Raw genomic sequence first — 21,411 nt, forward strand, 5'->3', positions numbered from 1 at the left:
TTGAATGTTGGAAAATTTGAATACTTGAAAATTTGAGAATTTGAAATTCGAAAATTTGAAAGTTTGAAATTTGAAAATTTGAAATTTAAATATTTGAAAATTTTAATTTGAAATTAGAATTTAGAAAATTTGAACTTTTAATTGTTACAAAGACACATCATTCTCTATACCAAGTCATACTGAATTTAATTTTGACTAGAAATAAATATTTTTGCAGTCAACAAATTAATTCTTAAACAGACCAGCCGTAAACTAAAGTATTATTTCTTTTGGCCTCTATGTCAGACTGAAAAACTGGAAAATAGTTCGAGTCTCAAAGATACACTGAAGCGCCTTGAAAAGCTATAACTCTCGAACTTTGAACATGGAAATCAGTTTGAAAATTGATAGAGATTTGTCCCACATTTGAAATACGCGCGGTACTGGAGACGCACGAGGCGTGTGCAAGTGTAGCGCCAGTGGTGTCTGTCGGTCGTAATTTGTTTTCTGTCTGTTAGATTCGATTGCGTAGTTCTGAACGATACAGCGTGTATTAACATACGATGTAAAGTCGAAGTGAATAAATATATTTTGTTTATTGATCCACAAAATCACCATCAAGGTTATGGGCCCAGGCAATGATTCCACTGCGCAAAAATCAGGGCAAGTGAGTACGAAGTAAAGAAAGATTACCCACGTGAAAAGGGCTATATAAGTAAGGTTATGTTCGTACAACCACGTGCTTGATAGACGAACGAGTGAAAGTAAAAACGCAATGGCTAATTCGAGTCAGATCGTGGATCGAATTGATAAATTAAACGGAAACAATTATCGTTCGTGGAAATACAACACAAAAATGGCTTTAGTTCAACGCGAATTGTGGCAACACGTAACCGGCGAAGCTGGTCAGCCGCCGGCAGACAATGCAGAGGCGAGAGAAAGATTTAACCGAAAAGAAGAGAAAGCTTTGGCCACGATAGCACTTAGCATCGAACCAGAACACCAGATTCATATTATGGACTGCGAAAAGCCATCTGAGGCTTGGCAAACTTTGGCGAAAGTCTTTGAGCCAAAATCCCGGCCAAGAATACTACAGCTTAAGAAACAAATGGTCTCAATAAAACTTGAGACAGATGAAACCATGACGTCATATCTATCAAGAATGAAAATATGCAGCGACAGCCTGAAGGAGGCTGGTTACGACATAAGTGATGACGATTTGGCATATTCGATGCTGTGCGGTTTGCCAGACAGTTATGAGGGAATTGTGATGGCATTGGCAAACCTTGATGACGAGAAATTCAAGTCATCAGAAGTAAAAGGAATGCTACTTAGCGAGTACGAGAGGAGGACAGCGAAGGAGTCTACGGATACAGAAAAACGGAAGGAAGCATACCACCAGGTTAAGGGAACGTCGCATAAGCAGATTGAACAGAAGAAGGACGAAAGGAAGTGCTTCGCCTGCGGAAAACAAGGACACATTGCTACCAACTGTAGGTTAAAAGATAAAAATAAAAGGGCGAATTGGAAAAGTGGTACGTCGAGTCAATGTAAGTACAAAGATGCGTTCTTGCTAGAATTAAATAATGTACAGCTTGATAATTCATGGTTAGTAGACAGTGGTGCGACACATCACATATGCAAAAACAAAAGCTGGTTTAGTAATTATAAACCTATAGTAGATGAAACCATTTACTCAGCGGATAGCAGTGCGCAAAATAGTTTAAAGGCAGTAGGTATTGGCGACATTGACATAGAAACCTACGTAGGCAATAAGACGTTCAGTATTACATTGTATAATGTGTATTATGTTCCTAATGTGAGAAGAAATTTGTTATCTGCGTCACAAATAGAGAGTAGGCAGAAAAGACTGATTATAGATAATCATAAGTTACAAATATTAAATAAAAGGACTAATATGATAGTGGGGGAGGCCATTTGCAAGAATGGGTTATACATAGTTAGAGCTAAGGTCATTAGAAATAGTTCAAATCCAGCTGAGACACATATTACTTGCAATAATAAATTGAATGATAGTGATAAATGGCATAGAAGGTTCTGTCATGTGAACGTGGGAAATATTAATGAGCTATCTAGTAAGGATTTGGTTAGAGGACTAGAAAAGGTAAAAATCAAGGATGTCCATTGTGATGGTTGTAGTGTAGGAAAATCTACAAAAGCACCTTGTAGAAACATAGGGATTAGACAGACGAAGAATGTATTAGAACTAATCCACTCAGACTTATGTGGACCTTTACCTGTAAAGTCAATAGGGGGCTCGAGGTACTTTCTCACAATCACGGATGATTACTCAAGAAAAGTAACAGTCTATTGTTTAAAAACTAAAGATGAAGTAATGAGCTACATACAAAGATATATTGTTAGAGTAGAGAGAGAGACAGATAGAAAGGTAAAAAGAATAAGAACAGATAATGGTCTAGAATTCTGTAATAAAGATATGACTACATTTCTTGACAGTTTGGGAATAAAGCATGAGCGCTCGAACGCGTATACTCCACAGATGAATGGGGTAGCAGAACGAGTCAATAGGACGTTGCTTGATCTTGTGCGTGCAATGCTGAAAACAGCAAAATTACCTGATAAGTTCTGGGCGGAAGCTTTATTAACCGCATGCTATATTAAAAATAGAACAATACATGCAGCAATTGGCAATAATGTTCCAGAAGGCATATGGACTGGAAATAAACCAAGCGTAAAGCACATAAGGATTTTTGGATGTTTAGCGTATGTGCACCTTCCAAAGCATGGCAAACTCAACTCGAGGGCAAAAGAGTGCATATTTGTAGGCTATTCGAATCAGACTAGAGGATATAGATTATGGGATTCATCAAAAGATGATATTATACATTCAAAACATGTAGAGTTTGTGGAGGAGATATGTGGATTCGATTATATTTACAGGAAGAACACATATGAGGCAGTAAGTGACTTCGGGGAAACTATAGTTGATACAAGGAATGAAGCAGAATTAGAAAAGGTAGAAGAAGATACAGAACCAGGTGAAGACAAAAATACGAGTAACTCGTTAACGAACGAAACTCAGGAAGTGGAATATAACAATGAAAAGACTGATGTTGATTACGATGCTAGTTTCCAAGAAGTACCCTATAAGGAAACACCTATTCGCACTGGGCGACGGGGAAAGGTAGTGAGAAATCCTTGGGGCTGTAAAGGTAAGCCTAAGAACGTAGAGATCAACCTAGCTGAGGTAATAGAACCATTAACGTTTGAACATGCGATGTCTTTACCTCAATGCGAGGAGTGGAAAGTAGCCATGGATGAGGAACTTCAAAGTTTAGAGAATAGGGATACTTGGGAAATTGTTGATAAAGTCGAACACATGCAATGTATTGGAAGCAAATGGGTTTATAAAGTTAAGACAGACCCGGCAGGAAACATCATTAGATATAAAGCGAGGTTAGTAGCACAGGGCTTCGGTCAGAAAAAGAACGTAGACTATTTTGAATCTTATGCCCCAGTCGCAAGTATTTCAACAATTAGATTGTTACTAGCAATGTCCATGTGTCAAGGTTGGAAAGTACACCATTTAGATGTTAAGTGCGCATACCTATACGGAGAGTTAACCGAAGAGATTTACATGAGATTGCCGCCAGGATATAATGGTTTAGATACCAAAGTGGCGAAATTGAAGAAACCAATTTATGGATTGAAACAATCGGGTCGGAATTGGAACAATGCAATCGATATGTTTCTAGTCGAAAATGGTTTCCAAAGATTAGTAAGTAATAATTGCGTATACACGTATTGTGATCTTATACTAACTATTTACGTAGATGACATTGTATTGTTTAGTAAAAATGCGAGTACATTAGAAAAGGTGAAAGTACTATTAATGTCAAAGTATGAAATAAGAGATTTAGGTTTAGCATCTTATTTACTAGGAATAAGTATAAGTTACACTACTAACCAAACCATGAAATTATCGCAAGAGCTGTACATACAAAAACTGTTAGACGAGTATAATGTGATAGAATGTAAAACCACTAACACGCCAATTGAATTGGGTTTAAAATTATCAAAGTTTCATGGTCCTTCAAGCGAAGCAGAAAAGGACGAGATGAAAAATGTCCCGTATAGACAACTAGTCGGATCGTTGATGTATATAGCGTTAGCGACTCGGCCGGATATAATGTATGCGGCGTCGAAATTAGCGCAATTTGTGTCGAATCCCGGTAAGATACATTGGGTGCAAGCGAAAAGAGTGTTAAAATACTTGTATACTACTAAAACGAAAGCTTTAACGTATAGTCAGGGAAGTAATGATATAGAAATATACAGCGATGCAGATTGGGCAACTGATGTTGACGATAGGCATTCATATAGTGGCATGGTAGTATTTTTGGGAGGTAACCCAATTTCTTGGAAATCCAGTAAACAGAAATCCATATCCACTTCAACTATGGAAGCGGAATATGTTGCGTTAGAAAATGCTGTAAAAGAGGCAATATGGATGAACATGATGTTCAAAGAATTACGGTCATTGAAAAAATTAGATATTCCTCGTGAACCATACATTGTTAGGTGCGATAATAGATCAGCTATAGATTTTACCCATAATAGAGTAGAAAGATCAAGATCAAAACATATAGATATAGCGTATCACATAACCAGGGAAAAGTATGAGGAAGGGTTAATAAAACTAAAATATGTCGCGAGCAGTGATAATGTTGCGGATATACTTACAAAGGCATTGCCTCATAACATAGTATGTATTCATTCAAACAGATTAAGATTGTATGAGAGTTGTGCTTACGAGAGTTAAATGTGTGACAAAAGTGGGGGAATGATAGAGATTTGTCCCACATTTGAAATACGCGCGGTACTGGAGACGCACGAGGCGTGTGCAAGTGTAGCGCCAGTGGTGTCTGTCGGTCGTAATTTGTTTTCTGTCTGTTAGATTCGATTGCGTAGTTCTGAACGATACAGCGTGTATTAACATACGATGTAAAGTCGAAGTGAATAAATATATTTTGTTTATTGATCCACAAAATCACCATCAAAAATCTTGCACTCATGCGAGAGAAGAATGAAGATTTAGAAGTCAGAAATTCTATGTTCGTAGTTTATACTTCTGACATGTTTGATTTACCGAGTCGACTGATTTACCCAACTTTTACTCTCACTTGCTTTTCTCACCTCCACAATTGAAATATCTGTAATTCTCTCTGCACTTACTATATTGAATATATTAAATTTACTGTCCTCTAGGAACAAATTTTAACTACAGAGATGTAAATACAGTCCTACACAATTTCTTCATACAGAAAACATCTGTCAATACAATTCCACTTTATTAAAAATAATATCCTTTAACAAAATTTTAAATCATAATTTGGAGAATCCCATTCCTTCTAATTTATTCACTTCTCAACTTACTGTACCCTTAAGTAATGAATAACTCCCTTTGACATCTATCCTTTTTTATATTGTACAGATTTATTTTTTGATGATAAAAACTCAATCTAAATAAATAAATACTATTCGATATTTCATGTATTAGATATTATTCATCGTCAATAAAACAATTCTTTCAAAGAATTAAATAATATTTTATCACCTTTCTCTATTTATATGTTCCAAGATTTGACAGTAATATTCGAATTCTGTTTCCATAAACTGTCATTTAAACAACTCCCACGTTTTGTGAAATTGAAAGCCCTAGCAGTGAATCTTTGATAAATATGATGGATGCAATCACTCGTTTACGAAAAGATACGCCGACAGGTACAATTTACGAGATGTCGACGGGAGGACTCAACCGACATCCTTTGACGATTGTCTTTAATTTTCCACTTTTCTCGCCTTTTATCATTTTTATGCTCCCCTGATATCTCCTTTCATAGCTCCCATTAATTTCTTGTTTGCCTCTGCTTAACACTTGCCACGCTTCCAGGATGTTTCTCCTTTTTCAATCTTTCTGCCCATTCCTCTTCCCTCTCCCCCTCTGATTCTGCGTTATTTCAGTTCACTTTTTATAGGAAACGCCGCACCGTATCGATTTATCGGCACCAATAAAGTGTAATAGGGTTATTCGCTTTTAATCGATTTCCATGCTTCATTTTACGACGAAAGGCAGCGGGAGGAGAAAAAACGTCGAATTGAAAAAACAAAGAACGCGACGTAAAAGATGGACTACCAAACACTATCTTTTTATAGAGAGAGTGACGTCTTAAGTTCATTTGAAGAAAATGTTCGATAATTCATTCCTCTGGAACAAAATTCAATTTTCTTATGCAAAGGGAGAACACGTTGCTCTGGGAAACAGAAGTTGACAACGTGAAAGAAACATATCTGCTGTGGTTTTATTTACTGGCTGGCGTTATCCCTGAGGATAACTGGCGAAAAAAAATTGAGTGACATCCGAGTAAAACGAGATTTGCCTCGGGAAAATCGAGGAGTGAGCGACGAAATTCATTCAGTCGGAAAATTCGGGCATAGGTCGGTGCTTGCGAACCCCTATGACAGATCGATCATTCTCTGGGCTCTCCTCTGTTTGTTCATATCCCATTTGCCCCACAACAATGGCTGATCATCATTCCTTTCGATATTAAATGTTTAAGGAGGAGAACATCACTCTGTCAGTTACAAAAAAGTCGAACAACTTTCTTTCTATCTTTTTCTGAATTGATTTTTCTGATTGATCTGCGTAAAAACTAATTACCATCGTTTTTACATTAATGTATAATTGTATTAAATGGATTACTAGGCGAATTTCCTAATCTACTGGAGGAAAGCGTAGAAATATGAGATACTCTTTTTATTTTATGACCTAGAAAGTCTCAGCATGGCTGCAACTAAAAAATATTGATGGTTAACTTCAGAAAATTTCATGTGACATGTAAAGATAAATATCGTGAATCTTACAGAACATTTGAATGTTTTATTTTTCCTAAATAAGAGGTAAATGCACGAAAAAAATGGAAAATAGTATTCAAAGAGCCATATGTAAATGCATGGAAAGGAATTTTAGCCTTCTTTCAGTTGCGAAATCTAATTTGAGGTCGAGTATCGCTCGAGTGAGACGAATTAATATGGATTTTACATCTCTCGGAACAGACACAGCGACGTTGGTTTCATGCAAACGTTCCCCTTCGACCTCATTACCACTCTCTTTTAATTCATTAACCTCGGGTTTCTGTTCACCGAACACTGGATGTAGTTTGAAACATTTGTGAGCTTCGAAACAAGCACAAATATTCATACTTTTGTTAATATTATTCTAACATTGTGTGTGCAGCTCTGTAGAGAACCTTATATTACGAGTTAATTTTAACTCGAAATGAAAGGTTAAATGAAACATAAGTTGAAAGCAGTAAAAATTTAAATAGCGAAAATTCTAGTACAGTATTTCCTATTGGATAATACCTACAAACTAATTAAAGTTTGAAAAGTTCAAAGGCTTAAGATAATTCTCATCGAAAATTGTAGGTCACTTGTACAAGCAAATCCTATAAAATATAAAAGTGTACTAAATATAAAAAATTACAAGATACAACGTCAATAGTATGATGTTGAATATAAATGACCAGTAATTAATAAACAGGAATAGAAAGTTTCCAAGAAAATTTTACTAGCGATCTATGACTAGAAGGTAAGAGCATTGCAACACGCAAGTGATAGTGGATCGTATGTAGTCAGACGCATTTCCAACTGGCAGTTACTGAAATTCTTTTTCTGCGACAATTTATATGTACAATATTTTAAAGAAAAATTAATTATATTATTAATAATTACTTTAAAACCATGGAAGATTATTAGAAAATAATATTTAATAATAAAATATTCACTGAAATTGAATACAAACTTCATTTAAAATTCTGAAGTTGCAGGGCTGAGATTCGTTTACTCTTTCAAAAAGAATATAAATTGTATTATTCATAAATATGAAAAGCTTCTATTATACTACAAAATTCAACAAAAGAAATTTATATTCATGTTATCAATACGTTCCTAATAAATTACTTTCGACAGAGTTGATAAAGCACTCCATTGCTTGATTTTTTTATTCAGTTAGCTTTACATTCCAAAGAAACGTATGCAAATAGAACGTATAATGTTTATAAGTCCAATTGTCTGTTCTCTCTCAAAACGCTGAAATACCCTCAAGCTTTCCTTTCGCGCTGACTTTTACCTCAAACTAATATTACACATTTTCTTTACTCACAGAAAAATGCATCAACTTGTGGAACACTAACGTCAAAATTTAATCTACATATTTCATCAAATTTCATATCAACAGATTTCCCAATACCCACCACATACAAATATCATTTCCTTTTCGTTTCACATTGATACAACTTTATCGAATGAGAAGTTATGACATAAAAGCTCCACTTTTAAATTCAAAAGCAATTCTACTATACAATGAAGCTTGGCATTATTCGATTTAAATTTTATTCGAATCAAATCCCCAATAAGTTTTTTAGATGAATATTTGAATAAAAATAATGAAATTTTTTATTCAAATAAATTTTGATTCGCTAATTCACAAGTTCACATTACTTAGAAATAATTCAGTTCATTCCTAATTTTTACTTAAACATTATTCGAGGCAGTATGTTCGAATAAAAATCAATCCGAATGATGCTCGATTCTGATTAGCAGATGAAAGATGGTGAGAATATCAGAGTTAATCGACAGGAATAACGCAACTGCAATATATTTGAGAGAAGCTACTCTGTTCACGAAGGCAATGCATTGTTTCCTTATCTTCTTTCGATTGTTCATCGTACAACGGCCCTCGGTTGCCCTGCTAATGTAATTAAAGATTAAACCAAATTTACAGAATGGAGATTAGCGTCGTTGCATCGCCATGAAATCGGCTGTAAAGGCTGCGAGCGAGCCTATTCATCAAGTGCCACGCCCGGAAATGAGCAGGGATCACATAACGTTGTACGATGCACACTGCACTGCATATGCAGCACTACTAACATGGATTAGTACTGCTACTATTTTTAACCTTTTAAGGGGCAACCTGTGCCAGAACAGAAGACTCCGAGTTCGATGAAAGAATTTTCTACAAATTTTTTCTCTCAACCGTTTCCCATTTCTTCATTCAACATTTTATTTAAATACGTTTTTTTTCAAAAGTGAAGGAATAAAATTGTTACAAAAATCGAACATGCTAGTTTAATTGGAAGATGTAAGTCATATTTATTAAAAATTTGAATTTATTTTTCCTCTCAGGTTTAGAAGATAGCATCTGAATCTTTAGATGTAGGATGAAAGGAACTTCTCTTCCCAGAGCAATAATATGATAAGGTACAAGTGTCTGATATAGGATCGAAAAGTGAGTAGTTCGAAAATAGATTGCGACGGAAATAATCACAGATTACTGAATTATAGGTTTTCTTTTTATACTTCTCTAAATTTTGCACCACTTCTCTTTCAGAAATATGTGCTCCTTTAACCTGTTTTACATTTCAACAGAAAACCAGACGTGCGATCAGTAACACTGGTTCAATCAAAATTTATTTATGATAAATTAGAGTCGTTTAATTTAAGATCTGTGTATAATCGATTATACTGATTGTAAGCATCGACCACGTATTTCAAACAAACAGAGACTTCTATTTCTTGCTTTCTATTTATGAATATTGGAAATGTTTCTTGTATTGTTGAATCAGGAATTTTCAAGCAATACAATTTTCATTTCTTCGAAGGTGGGAGCTTGTAGGAAGAAGCTTTTAATTACATTTTCTACGTACAACGCTTCTCTTTTCAGCTGCATACACTTTTTAAGCTTTAAATAAGAAAATTGAATATTATATTCAACGCTATATAAAAACATGCTATATAAAACAGTGAAAAGAATTCATGCTCATATCATTTTAATTTAATTCAATGAAACTTAATTTCCAAGAAGTAGAATAATTCATCAAAGGACTTGGAACTCGACTTAAAACAATTTTTAATCTAATTTTTAATACAACTGATTTCATTTATTTATTCTCACAGTAAAGATGTGTTGTAATATATATGTTTACATGGACAGAATTCTTAAGCTGAAAACTGACAAAGATATCATGTCCACGCCACAAACCCAACTGCTCCCTCAATCTGTATGTACCAACGATTCTTACTGTCAGATAGGTTGAAAATGACGCGTGAACGAGTTGTGACTTAGTTGCGAAATGTCACGTTTGTAATTCAAGAACCCTTTGTAAACGCTGCTTATCCCTGAGTATGCGTCGCGACGAATGGCTTCGTTTCCCGTCAAGAAGCTTTACGGCCGAGCAATATTGATAATCTGTCCCGTCTAATCTCGGTTTAACCGTTAATTAAGTTAGAAGCTCCGCTGGAATTGCTTTCGACGATGGACAACGTGTAACCTTGCTTCTTACCCCTAATCATTTGTCATACTTTAACATGGAATATATTACGACATAGATTTTCAACAGTTTTCAGTTTTGTATTTAATTCTAATATTCAATAGTCTACATCTTGTTATTCCTGTTTATAGTTTCAACTTGCAACTGCTATATACAAGCTCCGTGTCGAATTTTCAAAATTTGTTAAAGTAGGACAATGTTAATTAAGTAGAGCCCTTTGTATGCTATAATGAGAGGAAACCTTGTAATAATGTATCTGCTAATCAAGCTATTAAATTTTTTTGGTGAAAATTGCAAGAGAAAGACAGCACTTTTGAATAAACCGTATCGTTAGTTGCTTATTTTAATTATATTTTTGCTCGCTAACATGTCTGGAACTTCATTAGGGTGTGTAGAAAAGCACCACACGTTTCGTAAACAATTACTGTAAACTGAAATTAGCAATGATTGCTCTGGGCAACTGTGCTCTCGCATTGATTAAAATTACCCTCGCGAGGCAGTCTGTTTGTGAACACACAATCGATCGCGACCAGTGTCATGTGACAATAACGTGAAAGTTAAAACGCCTTTTTACGATAGTTGCCCTGCACTTATTGGCTCTTTCTCTAGCTGCTTTGAATAATAGAATTTCTCAGCCATCAACCGTTTCTTAAATATGTGTCATTTATGTGCTGAATCGGTGCACATAAAGTCGCAATTTTTAATGGTGAAAATAATCAAAATAATTGTTATCCACTTTAATTGCAAGATAGTTCGCAACATTTCCTTGTTAATGACCATTAAGAGGCAAATTTAGTAATGAGTTATCGAGGACTAAATATATTTTAAAAAAACTATATTGATTAAGTTTGTCTTATTTAGCAGAAATAAAATATTTTTAGGTGGTTCTTTCATAAATAATAAGTACTTACAAAAAACTCAAATATAATCTCCTTTACAATTTTTGCACTTTTGAAAATACTTAGTCAAAAAATTACAGCAGTCATGGCAAAGTTATAGTAAAAGAAAGTACCTACAATATTTCTTTTCTATACTCTTTGTAACTCACAGCTGGCAAACTTATAGAGGTTTTCGTTTCTGAGGTCAACCCATCCACTGACAACTAACTCTTATATTGTAAAGAAGTAGAAGAAGAAAACTAAAAATCCTCGTTTGTCCTAAGTCTATACCGAGTATTAAACCCTATTCCTCGAACGTAAAATATTCTGCAAGATACTTCTGGTGCACATCTTGCACACAATTTAACGCCACAGGAACATACTCGACACGTACATACAAAGGCATAGCAATAGCCATAATTTCCATTAGCGCGTGAGCGTCGTAAAAATGACAAAACGGAGGATGATATATTTTGGTCTAGCATGAAACAAACTGTTTACATCGTTCAACACAGTCGCGTTAAATTAAACGCATGACCAGGGAGCAATTTTATTTTTACGTTCGATCTGTTTCTTGGTAGGCGAGGCAGTCCGCCAAGCAATTTCCTCTCTTGAACAAACAAGCAATAGAAGAGGATCGTAGCTAACGCGAACAACAAGTCTAAACTTATGCATGGAATCATTAATCGCGGGACACGTTCGCTGTTGGAAGGACAGGATGACTGTAAATGAAATTTCGAGCGTGATAACGTTTACCTTGATAACGCAGAGGACAACAAAATTCATGTATCAAATATGAATGGCGTTTCATTAACAAACGTCAAAAATGTTCCCGCGACAATCGAGGGCGTACAGTCGTGGTTTTTCCACGAGCGTGACGTGCTACCAAGTTTACCTGTCAATCGTAAATCGTGAAGATTAATCATTTCCTGACTGACTAGGAGCGCCTGCAAAATAACAGGGAATCGTTATGCGTTGTAAGCTATGAAACTAGTGAAAGGGAGAGAAACTGAAAACGCTGAAGTTTTAAAAATAAATTTTTTTGAAAATTGTAGACTGATTGTTACTTTGATTCTATTTGCTTTTTAGTTTTTAGGAAAGGTAGCACGTCTAACAGATTCGTTCATGTTAGAAACGAAAATATCTACCATTTATTTTGTTGCACTACACTTAAAAAAGAATAAATAGGGGAATAATTTTGTACATAAAGAGAAGTACAAAATTTGTAATTAAATTTATGTAGAAAATGAAGTTTGTAGGCTTATGAAGCTTCAGTGGAATTCAGTAGAATTTTGCTGACATGTCTGCCTATGCTATTTCATTCTACTTGTCGATTACTACAGTAAGTAGTATAACACACTAAAAGAGGTAAAAAATCTGTAATAAAATTTATCCAGAAAGTAGATTCTGAAGGTTTGTTAAACATTCGTGAAATTCAGTAGAATTTGTCTGACGTGGTCGACTATAATATCTCATTCTACTTGCCTCGTATTGCAGTAAGTAGTATAAGACAGTATTAAATCGGACTTCGTTCTACATCCAGTATAAACACCTTAAAAAAACTAACAAAAAAAGTGTAGATTTGTTTACAACATATATCTATTATAAAAGAGGAGATATTATATTAACATTTCAACATATTGTCTAAAACCAGAAAAATTTTGTCGAGAGTTGCCTAACCACCATGCCACATAAAATTTGTTATTGAAGTTCAAGATTTATCAGCTCAAATACCATCACAAAAGGCAAATGTTGTTCACCATTAGAAACCATAAATAATAAAAAATAATTGTCATATTTCGTTCCATTCGATGTTACAAGCTCAGTGCCACCTGTTCATTAAAAACACAAGCTACAAAAACAGACGAAGAGAGAATATATTCGAAGTGTCATCAATCGGGAATACTTGCTGACTCGACAGCACTCGACCATTCTGATCGCATTCGACCATCAGAGCCTCGACCTATAGCGAGAGGATCGGGTCTAAAGGGCGCAACAAGCGACAGCTCGCGTAAAACCATCGATTACAACTTGTTTGCTGGCGAACGGGCATATTCACACGAGGCTTCTAGGGAACTATCAAACAACAACGGCTGACAAGGGGAGGACACGGCGAGAAGAAACTTTTGAGCTGCCGCAGCGAGGCTAAGAGGAACGAGAGTCTTGGGGAGGGGCAGAGAGGGTTGAGAACTGTTGCTTCCAGTTCACGAAAGATTGCCAGAGAGATAACACTGAGAACTGAGCCTAACACTTGGGCATTGTTTACTGTATACTGTTTGTCGTTGAATTTGTCATTTAATATGGCTGATCTAAGGTAAATGACACAATATTTAGATGTTTAAGATGTTCAATGACCCAGTCAGTGGACAACTTAAAATTACATGTCTCGATACCTGAATTGCATTTCAGTAAGTAAATATACTGTTTTATGACATTATTTCTTTCTTTTTTTTTATTATTAGGCATATTAGAATTTAAGTTTAAAATTAAGTAAAATAAGCGTTAGTGTCCAGGTGCTAGGACATGGTCTGCGATTGGATTATTTATTTTATTACACTGTTACAAGTTATTGAATTTTGCAATGTAGCTAATGTGTATACCAGAATGAAGAATATATTTTTTGTTGTAACTAAAGATTGAAATCTGTGCTGAACTTTTATGGATCAACGCTGACCAAAAATGAATACATTTCTGTAAACTGACTGTTAGATATTGAAAAATTGGAAACTTATATTATAATATATTATGTCACTAATTTACAAATACTTTTGCTTATTCTAAAATTCTCAAATAAATTTTTCTAACAGATCTTCTTTAGATGGTACCAACGTTTGCATAATAATTACAGATGGATGAAGGAAATGTGGAATGATGATGATATACGAGGCAAATCCCCCTGCGGATATCCGTAAAGAAAAATCGACTCTAATCGATTAATAAGCAGCCTCCCTTGCGATGATATTTCAATTTCACTTAAGGGAACTTCAGTTGCTAAGAAGTTAAAACTTTATTCAAGGGAAGTAGGTTCGATACGACGCTCACTGTACCGTGTTATGGTCAAATCGAACTTTAACGCCTTGAAAATGAATTATTGCGTAGATATCGCCCAGTTTTTCCTACTTTCCTTCTTGTATTTATTTCTCTTTTTATCGTTCGGCATAGGCACTTCAGTTCACCTTTCATAAAAGGCTTATTATGTGAAGGAACTTCTGTTTTTATATAGATCTTTGGACATTAAAATACGCAATAAAACTGTGCTCAGATTCGAAGAAAAATGAATATTAATATTAACAATAATATACAAGATGTTCTGCATTTTTTCGTTCAAGCTTCAGCAATATCTTCCACGAACAAAAGTAAGACTAAAATGTTATACAACAAAAAGTCCATAAGTGCTTTATTAAGAAGTTATAATAAAAATATAAAATATGAAAAATATTATAATATTATTTCTCTCAATAAAAATAAGACGAGATACATAATGTTCATGTTAAGTAATATGCACACTGTGCACTACGAACGTGGTGATTTTAACTTCGTTTTGCCTTGTGAGCAGATAGAGAAAATACTCGTGGCATTTTCAAAACTATGATCCATTCACAAGGCAAAATGAAACTAACATCACTACGTTCGTTGTGCACAGTGAGCCTTTGTACAGACTCAATTGTATAAGAACAGTAAACATGTGCTAATCTACATATTTATGTTACTTAATATAAACATTACGTATCTCGTCTTATCCTTATTGAGAGAAATAGCATTGTAAAATTTTTTTTATACTTCATATTCTTGTCATAATTTCAATAACAAAAGTGCAATGAAAATCAGTTCATACGAGTTTAATTTGCCTAATCTGAGGCAAAGAACCTTCAGAAGTCGCCTTAACTAGGGATCTAATCTGGAGTCACATAATCCATAGCTATTTTAATTCGAACTAATCCTGGCAATTAATCTGTTAATTACCGTATTCATTGCCTCCCTTTTTTTAAGTCACTGTTACTGTTACTTCATAGGTATCTCGAGTGTCTAACGATGGACAGAATTCTTTATAGTCTCTACACACGATTTTTATCATTGTGATAAGCTTTAATGAACTAGTGCATGAAAAGGATAATACGAGATAACAAATAAAATTATGGAAGTGTAATGGACGTCCACGATTCATCAATATTCATCGGTGTATGCGTTATCCCTTGAAACCAAATTACGTAGCCGTAAATCTGATTATATCGAGCTTAATTTCACGCATTATTCATGTGAAAATCGGGATAGCCTCGTATCTAGCCTGATCTTTCATTGAAAATGTGGTATCACTTTGCTCATCGTGATTAGAGTAAATGGGACCAGATGTGGCGATAAAATAAACTACAAAAAAAAATGTACCCATAGTTTTTCATATTTCTACCTTCTACTAAACAGCAATATGCAACACTGTCCATAAAACACCACATGTTTCTCTCCCATGAAATTAAAAAGTTTCATCCTTAATGAAAAAAAAACTACTGGCTAACCCAAGAGCCCCTATAGCCACACGAAGATGCTTGATAGCGACGAACGTAAATCGAAGGACGATCGTATACCTCGTCCGTCTTCCACACAGCATAATGGCAAGCGAAAAGCACTGGCACATGGCCAACCTCGAAATCACGAAAAATGAGTACTCGTAAAGATTTGCATAACAGTCCGAGAACGTTGCCTGTCGACAGAAGACGAAACGTGCTCAGAACTGGGTCTCCGTCTTCGAAGACTCGAATAAACTCTGGGACAGGAAGAAAGGAATCGAATTATTGCTAAAAAAAAAGGAAAAAAAAGACACGTAGCCTCGATGGAAAACAAGCTCGCGCATGTGGAAGGCCAATGATTTGTTGTCCCGTGCTAAAAACGGATTCCCGCCAATATTCTCTGCACGCGCGAGACCTTCTGCACGGTTCTGATTTCTTTTTACGAGGTGCCGCGCACTTTACAACCGAGCGCTGTACCGTTCGTGGAAGTCGAAATAGTGAAGCTTCCCGATTTCGCAGCGGAGCTTTGTCGACTCATCAGAACTGACTACCCTTGCGTAAAGGGTGATTGCAGCGAACGAAATGGACCGTGCTCATGTTTTTTCGAAGTAGTTCAGTCGGTCGGGTTGGTAATATTAGCAGAGTGCATCTTTTCGTTTTTTGTGAATAATTTTTTGTGTGGAAATGGCGAGGAAAATGGTTCGTTTAATACCGACTGCGAATTGCACTGCATGCAAATTTAAATATTTATGCAGGATGTTCGAAGGAATTTTAAGGAGTGATTCTACTATATGCTAAATTAAGGCGAAAATGGAGAATGACTGAATTCCGTTTGAGGCTCCGTTTCTGAGTTATTAATTGTGAAAGGTACATCTAGAATACACGAGAGTTGTGTCGGATTTAGAGCTTATTCTACTGTCGGCATGCAGTAGATCAGACACAGCGATATTAGTAGAATGGGTTCTCTAGTCAGACACATTTCACGCGTATTTTAGACGTTTATTCAGGAAATAATAACTTAGAAACGATGCTTGCAAACATAATTTTGATATTCTTGATTTTCCTTGTACTCGATCTCAAAATTCGAAGTCAGTTTCCTCGAAAACGAAGCATGATATCAAAAATTTGTATTCTACGCTTTCGTCTTAGTTTTTAATATAGAATCATAAATTCTGAGAAGCCCTGTATTTCTTTCTCTTCGTACACATCTACTTTCTGTCGCAATAAAAATAGAACAATGATAAATCATAGTCAGATTCGAGCCATTCCATTGAAATAGTCCACCCAATATGCACGAGTAGGTCCAGAGAAAATGTCACACTCCTATTGTGAGCAGGACATAGGGTATTCGCGCCCAATATTCAACGTGTTCAACATTCTTTCTATAAATTTTGCACCAGGAATGGGGGCAAGATTTTATCAAACGCTCAGCGAACGCTTAATCTCGTAATTATGCGTATTTGCGCGGATCGTGTAATTTCCTTCGTATGAATATTCGTATCGTGTACACGGACCGAATGTGGGTCATGCGAATAACCTTTCGAACTGGCAGCTAGCGTCATGGTCCTTCAAAATCGATTCCACCACCATTAAGAGCGGATGAACCGAGTTAGAGTCCAATATCTTGGAACTCAGGTGCAGGGAGCTTTAATTATCAATAGTTCATAACAGATTTTGTAACAAATAGGACAACTATGTGAGTGGACTGAATTCACGGGTAAAATTACAAATTACTAGGTAGACGACCAGGTAGTTTGGTATATCCGTAATTCAATTGTGTGTACGAGTATTTTGTCCTTCGTAACTTATTTAACAATTTGCACGCCTCTGTATTATCACCCCTTCGTCAGGTTACTGTGACGCAACAGAGTTCGAATTGTCCAGCAGTAAATACATTATAATACGTGCCCTGCAAAGCCTCGACTATTCAAACAAGCAATGCACCCTATTCCTCTCTAGAATGAACCGTTTAGTTTGCTTTACAAAACATTTAAAACTCGGCACGTTTTACATTGCACATTATACATAAAAGCTACTCACGGTGCACTCGATATACAATGCCCGACTATATCGCATTCAAGGTATTTTCAGGCCCGTTTCTTTGACTGCTGGATTCATCGCTCCCTTGCATCAGCGCGGTGTATTTTACAAAGCAAGATACAGACGAGATTCCCAGTCGACAAAGGGCATGCCATTTAATCAAGCAAGACTGGAAGACTATATACGTGGCATGGTTCAAATCTCGGTATTATTTGAACGAAATTGTACCGAGATGATTATTCAAATAATGAATCAAGTTGCGTGATTCATCGTTATTTTCGAATAATTAATTCTGCGTTAAATTAAAGGCTGCAAATGATCTTACCTTTAATTACAATTTTCTTAAGTAGTTACTACAATTACTTTTTATTGTATTTTGTATTGAAACATTTGATAGTATCTTGCAAATATTTTCTAATTGTATGACTAATTACGTGGAAAAGTAGACATCAATTTTGGCATTGAACTTCTTTGAATTCACTCATAAATTTAATATACAAATTAACAATTCCATTCATCTGAATCACCTTGCCTAATACTGAACTATCGTCGTCAACTTTCATGGAGAAATTCTTTTTATTTTTGCTATGATAGTTTTATCCTAATGTCATATAGATACTCGAAATCAGAATAGCAACGATTGCAAGTGCTGTTAAGGACAATTTTTCAAACTGAAAATCACCTGTTAGATTCTTTGAAACAGTTATCTAAAGCGAACAATTATTCTTTGGTCTTGTCGCAAAGCAAGATCGCCTGTTATCTTGAAAGCACAAATAACGAAGTAGCTTGAACATTTCATTATTTTCAATGTTATTTTTCTCAAGTTCTTAAAACAAACCAAACTAATGTCAGAAATAACTTCAATGACTTCAGTCGCTAATAACCACAAGAAGTTGATGTGATTTAAAACACAAAGAGGGAAAAAAGAAGAATGTTATTTTTCATTTGTTTTTTCAAAGAATTTTTACCCAGCTCTGATGTAGTTAAAAGCAGCGGAAATACATCAAGAAGAAGGTACAGGAGAAGCTAATACAATGTGTACTGAACACTCGACTTTCGACACTGTGCGTTTCTTCTTTTCACCAGGGTGAGAGCTTTGTTTACAGAAACCAGTCGCCAATTATCTCTGTTGCGTTCAACCAAAATTCCCTAATGTCTCTCATAGAAGTGTAAAAGTACTTCTTACTTTTATATCTGATTCTCAATAGAAGAGTAATTAGCTACTGCAATTAATGATCTGTCAAATGTTTATATCCAGGCGGTTCGTAAATATTTGCCCACTTCCCTGAGCAATATTTACTTTCCTGCCAAGTCGACGAGAAATAAGACTGTAACAAACTACCTCTTCATTCTTTGATTTACTTTTATCTGCGTTTTTTCATTTCTTTGCATTATTAGCTTTTTCATTGTTTTCTTGAAATCTATTATTACAAGAGGAGGTTTTAAATAATTATGGGATATAAGAGGAACTGTGCTATTATCTTAGTTTATACAGTTGTAGTACTATTCAGTATTATACCTACTGTTTAAAATTTATTCAGAATATTCCAACTATTGTAAATAATATGTTATTTTATGCTTCAAAATAAATAATTATTTAGTGATACCTTTATAGAAGTATTATTTCTTATTTTAGTATTTTTTACTTTGTAAGAAAAGATATAAGAGCGTTCAGTTCTAACGAAAAATTTAAAAAAGTTTACGAGCTTTATGCACCCCTGCATTTTAATTGCATTCTTTCTCTGTGCAAAAAATAAATGGAAGAAAACTCGTGGAAATCCTTCTAGGAAGTTCTACAGTTCGTTAGAAATAGGATTCCAAACTTTAAAGGAAGCATTAAACAAAGAAAAATAAAAAATACGTAACCTACGTGAGCCTGAAAATGGATCTGTGCAGTGTAGAGTGTAATTTCTGCCTCACAGATGGTAAACAATTTATTTTTAACCAGATATTCAATGAATAAAGACTTTTTTTGAGAAATTAAAAAAAAATTAATAACAGATTCTCATAGTTAATGAAGAACCAAAATACAACAATTCAGTTGATTCGATTAGTCAATAATAACATCTTGCACTTCACATACAAGTGGACAAAAAATTGCTAAATTAAAAGAACAATAAACAATCAATGCGTACCATTCACTGCTTCTATAACGATAAATTATACTTCACGCTTGAAATACATTTTTGTATCGATGTTAGTTGTTATTTCTACTCCTATCTTTCTGTATCGTGATCTTTCAACAGCTAATATTTAAAAGTTTTTTCAATTCTCTATATCTGCAATAGTTTAATCGAACAAAAGAATCATTAATCCTCATGACAGCTCTGATGTTTCGAAAACATGTAAAATGCTTTTGTTATTCTCGTTCTCCCCTTACAGTCGCCGACCTAGCCGAGTGTTTACGTTCACATATCCAAAAATCGATTGGATCCTTAGCCTGCCTCCTTTGGGGCTCATGCAAAAAAGGCTCGCATAACAGAAAAAAACTGAGAAGAGGGAGGGTGCACATTTTCTGGATGGTAGGTAATCGCAACCCTCTACTGAACTAGGGTCGTATTCATGTCTCTTTTTAGTATTGATAGTGGTATAACGTAAAATGTAAAGAAATGTAAATTTTGCAAAAAAACTCAATTTCTAATTCCAGAGTTCATCACAAGCATAATGGTCTGTATGCTGTCGCTTCGTCTGTGTATGACATATTGGTTCTACTTCAAGTTTGCTTGAATTCACGTTTTATGTTGCATGTTTCAAAATATTGCCATTTTTTAATTCAGATTTTTTAGAGTAAGTGCAAGTTAGATCTCAGCATCTCGCAAACTTAAGATAAGCGAATTTTCAGTCGTTAGACGTTGATACCATCTATGTAAACACAAGCAAACAAAATATGAACCGTAACGAGACTTTTTATGCTACTTTTGTATTCTGTACACGTGTACTTGGTGACTTCTCGAACTCGTAAACGAAGAATCGTTTAAAAAAACTTTTGCTCTGTACTGTCGACCTAGTTTATCATAAGAAAGGTATTATGTGCCTTGTGTATCATTCATAACGAAACACCGTGCACAATATTCTAGAATTTTTCAGATAAAATATATTTCTTTAACAAACAATACTCTTTTCATTACCTCGTGCATATTTATTAGATATTGGTGACATACAAATTTTGAGTTTTTAAAAATCAAGAAATGCTTTTCGTAACTTTTGAAATATTGAACACTGCAATGACTACTCTATTAATTTACATTTATTTTTACCCTGAGAGCTTATGTTTTTTGGAGTTACTAATACATGTACGTATAGTTTATTTTTTTTTTTATATCAAAGAACGTTCGTTCATTATTTTTTTCGATAATACTATTTTTCAGAGCTTACATAAATTCTCCCCTTAAAGGACTCAATGAAATAATACTTTAAGAAATATAAACAAGATTTTCTAACTTTAGTTTCCATCACCCCAAAAGAATCCCATTGCTATGTCCGATCTCTTTATTCTTTTTGCGCATTCATTCAATTGGAATGCACAAACGTAACCTGTTGCGAGAACCCAAGTCATAGTACACGAATATCACTGTATACAAACGCCCAACTTGTCGACCAATTTGACCTCCAATCGACTAGCAAACGAAAAACATCGAC

At 35.0% G+C, this 21,411-nt stretch overlaps 1 protein-coding gene across 1 annotated transcript in view; it reads right to left on the reverse strand.

The window, feature by feature from the left end:
* The window catches only part of LOC143186448 (uncharacterized), a 36,151-nt gene that overhangs the window by 13,601 nt on the left and 1,139 nt on the right, over nt 1-21,411 (reverse strand). The gene's annotated exons all lie outside the window — the stretch shown is intronic.

This window comes from Calliopsis andreniformis, chromosome 2 (assembly GCF_051401765.1).
Source record: "Calliopsis andreniformis isolate RMS-2024a chromosome 2, iyCalAndr_principal, whole genome shotgun sequence".
In the NCBI taxonomy this organism is placed as follows: domain Eukaryota; kingdom Metazoa; phylum Arthropoda; class Insecta; order Hymenoptera; family Andrenidae; genus Calliopsis; species Calliopsis andreniformis.